Below are 6,382 nucleotides of genomic sequence, written 5' to 3' on the forward strand. Positions count from 1 at the left end.
AACCTATCATCCATGGCATGGGCTATCTATAGCCCTAACGATGAGTTGATTGACCTCCAAGGAATCAGCCTAGGTCGTACAACCAACAAAATTTTTAAATACAGTGTATTCATCGAACTGTTATCAGAAGCCATCATTGTGGGCATCAGAGAATTGGTTGTCAACCTGGATACACATCTTGTCATCCTTCAACTCAACGGGAAATATTCCATCAGAAACCCTCAAATATTACGAATGTATCTGCGTATCTATCTGTTAGAAAGGAATCTTGATTATATTACATATCATCATATTCCTAGAAGCATGAATACATTAACAGATGCATTAGCTAATTACCTGTTGGATAGACATTTACGAAACATGTAAGAGATAAGACAAACCATCTGTACCATAATAGACAGGAAAATATAACACATGTACATATGTGAGAATGTTTGATACGTAAAAACCCCAAAAATAATATGTATGTCCATAATAACATCGGCAAATCGCAGGCCTCGTACATCCATGACATGCAAGCCTCAAAAAATCTGTAAGTATTAGACCTAGGAACTACTTAGCATGGTGGTCATGATAGCATGAGACAGCTCGTACTATACGACTCAAGAATCGGCAGATCTGATCTGAGGCTCCCACTGCGTGCCTCTGGTACCACCGAGGCATGTCTCCTATACGAGCATACTCAAGGATACCATGAGTCAACACCTCGAGGTTCCTCACAATCTCCTCCTCGTTATCGCTCCCTTCCTGATAAGGGGTGACAACATCAATACGAAAGGGATACCGCTTGGCTATCGGGGACATCCTAGCTGGCCGCTCTGGTTCAACATCTACATACACAAGAGAAATGTTATAAGCATGCTGATCCAAAATGGATCCTAAAAACCCTCTAAGTCTTCAAAAATAAAAAACTATCGCAAAGGATGAACTTTAAAAATGGCAGATTACACTATCGGCCTTGCAAAACATGAAGCGAAAAATAGAGCTATCAGAGGCTTGAACAACGATGCACAGGAGCCGTTGGATCTGGCTGATCAACAGTCCAGATCCAATCGGCATATCGCAATCAGAGATGGCAAGCGGAGGCTATCAGAGGCTACCATATGAAAGTTGCGATAGCGATCAGTGCAAGTCAACGAGGACCGTCGATCAAGCGTGCAGATCGATGGCCCAGGTTAACTCGCAATATCACATCGGCAAAATACAAGGGAGTGCTTACCAAAGGCCCGGGGACTATGCGATATGCGATTGCGATATCGCAATATCACATCGGAGCGATACAAAGGAGAGGGGGCCAATATACATGTGACTTGGGATAAAGCCGAACCCAATGGAACTTATGGGTACAAATATATATGTTTTGAGTTCCGTAAAAAGGAGTTTTTCTATGTAAAATCGTAGTTTCAGTAAATAAACGAAAATCAAAGGAAATGCGAATGGAGCAATGAAGCTGGACCTAAAAGGGTTTATACATGCAGCGATATATATATTGAATTCTGTAATGAGTGAGATTTTGGGGGGGTCTTAGGTGGTAAGTGGTATTGGATGGGCTGCACCTGAGCCCATACACTAGCCACCACGTGGTAGAGAAAACCGCCTTTTCGGGCAGGCAATCTCGAGGCGCATAAGCCACCCGAAATCAATAGCAACCATTGGATCAACGATCACATAGATCAATGGTAAACTTGCGATAGCGCCCAAAGACTGATCTGAAAGGCTTATAGGGCAGAATTAATGATATTTCAGGTCCGATAAATGACAGTTTGGCGAATTTTTCCTGTGTTTTTGTCTATTTCTCTGTGTAAACAGAGAACGACTATTTTTGGGATTTTAAAGGTGTCTATGGTCCCTTCCATTACAAAACAGGTGGCCACCATCCCTGCAGACGTTTAACAATGATTGTTTAATTCTTAGAGGGGATTTGAGTGGACAGAGGCCGGGAGCCAAAGAGCTTGGAGGGGAAGATGAACAGACAAGCGCAGGTTGGCTTAAAAGCTGCTGAATGACAGAGACAGGGGCAAGTAGTGCCGAGACAGAGAGAAGATAGAGAGAAAGAGCGAGAGGGAGAGTTGGTGTACTCAGAGAGACTTGAGGGATTCAAGTAAACTCTTGTTGTTTTATATCTGTTGTGTTGGGACTCAAATTGAGCTCACTTTTGTAAAACTCTGCTCTTGAAGGCATAATAGAGAGGTCGCCACTGAAAGCTGGACCAGGAGACGTAGCCCAAGAGTTTTGGGTGAACTCCCTGATTATTTATTGTGTTATGCGTGTATCTGTTATGTTTTTCTAACTCCTTCATTATCTATATTATTTTCAATCTTATCAATCCATTGCACTAAGTATACGCAAATCCATGCACATGAGTCTGTAATACCTTAAAAGTAATCTAAGATCTTGTTTTCAGATCAAGTGGTATCAAAGCTTTAGGTTTGCTAAGGTTAGAAAATCTTGTGTTGGATTTTTGAATGCTAACTAGGTCAAAGCTCAAACTAGGAGAAGGAGAACTTGTTGAGGTTAATCTAGAAATTGGAAGAGTCTATCCTAGGAGTAGAATTGCAGAGCAAACCCCATTGGAATCAGAATCTCAGTTCATGGATAGTTTCATGACCATGAGAGCCATGGTGGAAGAGATGTATCGAGAATTTAAGAAAGGTCGAGGTGAAAGTACTTCAACCCCCAAACAAGATAAGGGAGCAGAGGAACCTTCTCTAGATGCCCCAGAGGGCAAAGGGAAAGGGGAAAATACTCCTCCCTCATCTCCTCCACCATCACCTCCATCATCCTCATCTCCTAGCCCTGAAAAGAAAAATAAGAAAACATCTTTGATTAAATTAGATGTAAAGTTTGATTTTCCAATCTATGATGGAGAATTAAATGAAGAAAACCTAGATAACTGGATTAGACAAATTGATGTATATTGCAGAGTGCAAAACATTGATTCAGAGAGGAGAAAGATTTAGCTTGCTATCCTTTGCCTTGGAGGAACTGCACTAATGTGGTGGGAAGGCAAGACCCAAGTTGATCTAAAGAAGCATGGTAAAATTCTTTCTACCTGGAATGAATTTGTTGCTACCATTAAAAAACAATTCTATTCACTAGCTTATATGCAGCAAGTAATGATGAGTTGGCAAACTCTTCGCCAATTAAAGGGCCAAAGTGTACAAAGCTATACCCAAGAATTTAGAAAAAGAGCTTTAACTCTAGGCATTTATCTAGACTCACCTGAAACTTTGTTGAAGTATATAGGTGGTCTACATATCTATTTGAAGCACACCATTCTCATGTTTAACCCCACTAGCTTAGATAATGTATCAGTTCAGGCTACACATCTAGAGGCTAGAGGCAAGAATGTGAACCCAGAGATTGGGGGATCATCAAAACCCTTTGCAATCAAGAACAAGGAAAAGAAGAAGCAGAAATGGAAGGAGAGGAAAACAAATGTTGTACAGAAAGACAAACCTTCATGCACTCACTGCAAGAAGGATGAACACGATGATGGACACTGCTGGTCTTTGCATCTGGAGCTGAAACCTAAGAAGTTCGGTGGTAAGAAGAAGAAGAGTTCTGCTACTATTCAGAAAGACTTGGGGTTAGACTCCGGTGATGACACAACAATCACAACCACATGTATAAAAGGTAAAAATTCTAAAGCATCTACAAGTAATTCTGCACAATCTATTGATAATGAAGAAAATGAAAGGAAAAGACATGAGCTTTTTCATATTAGAGTTATTTCCAAGCATCAAAAGATTGATACTTTATTTGATAATGGATCACAAGTAAACTTCATTTATGAAGCAATTGTAAATAAGTTGGGACTACTAACCACACCTCACAAGAAGCCATATCCATTAGGTTGGGTATGTGATAAAGCAAAGCTACAAGTGACAAGACAATGTAAACTTAGGTTTTCTATTGGGTCAACATTTGTAGATGAGGTTGAGTTAGATATAGTTCCCTTGGATATATGTGGTATTGTTTTAGGAAGTCCTTACTTGTATGATAGAAAAGCCATTTTCTATAGAACTGAAAATAAGTATCAACTCATTAAAGATGGAATAGAATATATTGTAAGAGCTCATAAACTCAAAAATAACTATTCTCTCATAAACTCAGGGCAGATGAAAAGAATTGTAAATTCATGCAAGCAATTTTTACTAATGGTTGTAAAGGAAAAGGCCCTGATAAAACCAATATATTTTAGGGCTGTGATGCTAAATAGAAAGCTGATTTAGTTAAAGTTATTTCAGAATATGAAACCCTATTTCAAGAACCTAAAGGTCTACCACCCAAAAAGGAAATAGTACATGATATTCATTTGCAGCAAGATGCTTCATTGCCTAACGTCGGAATGTACAGGTTATCCGCTTTAGATAATGCAAAGATGAAGAAGCAGGGATAGGAGCTGCTCAATAAAGGGTTCATAAGACCAAGCACATCACCATGTGGATCTCCAATCGTGTTGGTGAGAAAGAAATATGATTCGTGGAGGATGTGCATTGATTACAGAGCACTGAATAAAATAACGATCAAGAATCGTTATCCTCTTCCTCACATTGATGATCTATTAGATCAGCTGAAAGAAGCAGTTTACTTTTCCAAGTTGGACTTGCGTAGTGGCTATCATCAGGTTAGAGTTGCAGAACATGATGCATGGAAGACTTTCAAGACAAGGAAAGGGCTGTATGAATGGCAAGTTATGCCTTTTGGCTTAACTAATGCTCCTGCCACTTTCATGAGAGTTATGAATGATGTAATCCGACCTTTTATTGATGATTTTGTAATTGTATATTTAGATGACATTCTTGTTTTCAGTAAGACATGGGAAGAACATTTGAAGCATGTAAAGCAGACTTTAGATGTTTAAAAAAGAGAAAATATCTATGTGAAATTATCAAAATGTGAATTTGGCAAAACATCTTTAAATTATTTGGGTCATATTGTAGGGGGTGGTGAATTGAAGATAGATCCCTCTAAGGTTGAAGTCACTGTGAACTGGCCTAAACCCAAATCTGCTATAGAAGTTAGGAGTTTCTTAGGAGCAGCACAATATTGGAGAAAGTTTATTGCTAACTTTTCCTTGATTGCAGCTCCCTTACATGCTTTGATAGGATTGAACAATGTGTTTTAGTGGGGAGGCAAACAACATAAAGCCTTCCACACCTAAAAGAAAAAATTAGTACATCACCAATACTAGCACTGCCAGATCTTCAACGACCATTTGAGATTGAAACAGATGCCAGTGACTATGCCATGGTAGCAGTGTTGATGCAACACGGTAAATCCATATGCTATCATTCTAAGACATTTAATTCTGCAGTAGTTAATTATCCCACATATGATAAAGAATTGTATGCATTAGTGCAGAGTGTGAAAAAGTGGAAACATTACCTATTGGGCAAAGAAAAAATTATACCTAAAGATCATCAACCACTTCAATATTTGCACTCACAAACTAAATTGCAACAATCAAGACATTATAGGTGGATAGGTTTTCTACAGCAATTTCATCTTGTCATCAGATATAAAAAAGGCATACACAATAAGGTTGCAGATATGCTATCAATACCAATCATAAATGCATCTACTATACTCAAGCATAACTCAGTAATGCATGAAAGTTACATTGAAAAATATGCTCAAGATGTAGATTTTAGAGATGTATATGGAACCTTAAGTCATGGCAAACAAGTAGAAGGATTGGATTATTATGTTAAGGACCAACTCTTGTATCATTTGGGAAAATTATGCATTCCACAAACTGAAAGAGTTAACATAATCCGAGAAGCACATACTTCTCTTATATCAGGTCATTTTGGTGTAATTAAAATAGTTTCATAGTTGCAAAGGTTCTGTTATTGGCCAAGAAAGCATGAAAAAGTTTCTAGATATATTAAAGGGTGTACTATGTGTGCTAAAATCAAGCCTAGTAGTAGAAAATTAGGCTTGTACACTCCACTTTCAGTTCCTTCCTGTCCTTGGGAAAGTGTTTCCATGGACTTTGTTGGGGGATTGCCAAAATCTAGAAAAGGTCATGATTATTTATATGTTATTATGGATAAGTTCAACAAAATGTGTATTTTAATAACTTGTAACAAGAAGATTACAGTTGAACAAATAGTGAAGTTGTTCTTTCAACTTGTATGGGTCCATTTTGGGTTACCCACTTCCATTGTATCTGATTGAGATTCCCGATTTATTGGGAAGTTTTGGTCAAGTCTGTGGGAATTGATGGACACCAAATTGAAGAAGAGCACAAAATTTCATCCACAAACAGATGGCCAAATAGAGGTGGTCAACAGGACAGTGATGCTGTTTCTCAGGGGCTATTGCAGCAAGCATCCCAAGCTTTGGGATGAACATTTGTGTTATTTGCAACTTG

This window comes from Pinus tabuliformis, chromosome Q (assembly GCF_031772625.1).
Source record: "Pinus tabuliformis cultivar Carrire ecotype Pingquan chromosome Q, CPIR1, whole genome shotgun sequence".
Taxonomy (NCBI): domain Eukaryota; kingdom Viridiplantae; phylum Streptophyta; class Pinopsida; order Pinales; family Pinaceae; genus Pinus; species Pinus tabuliformis.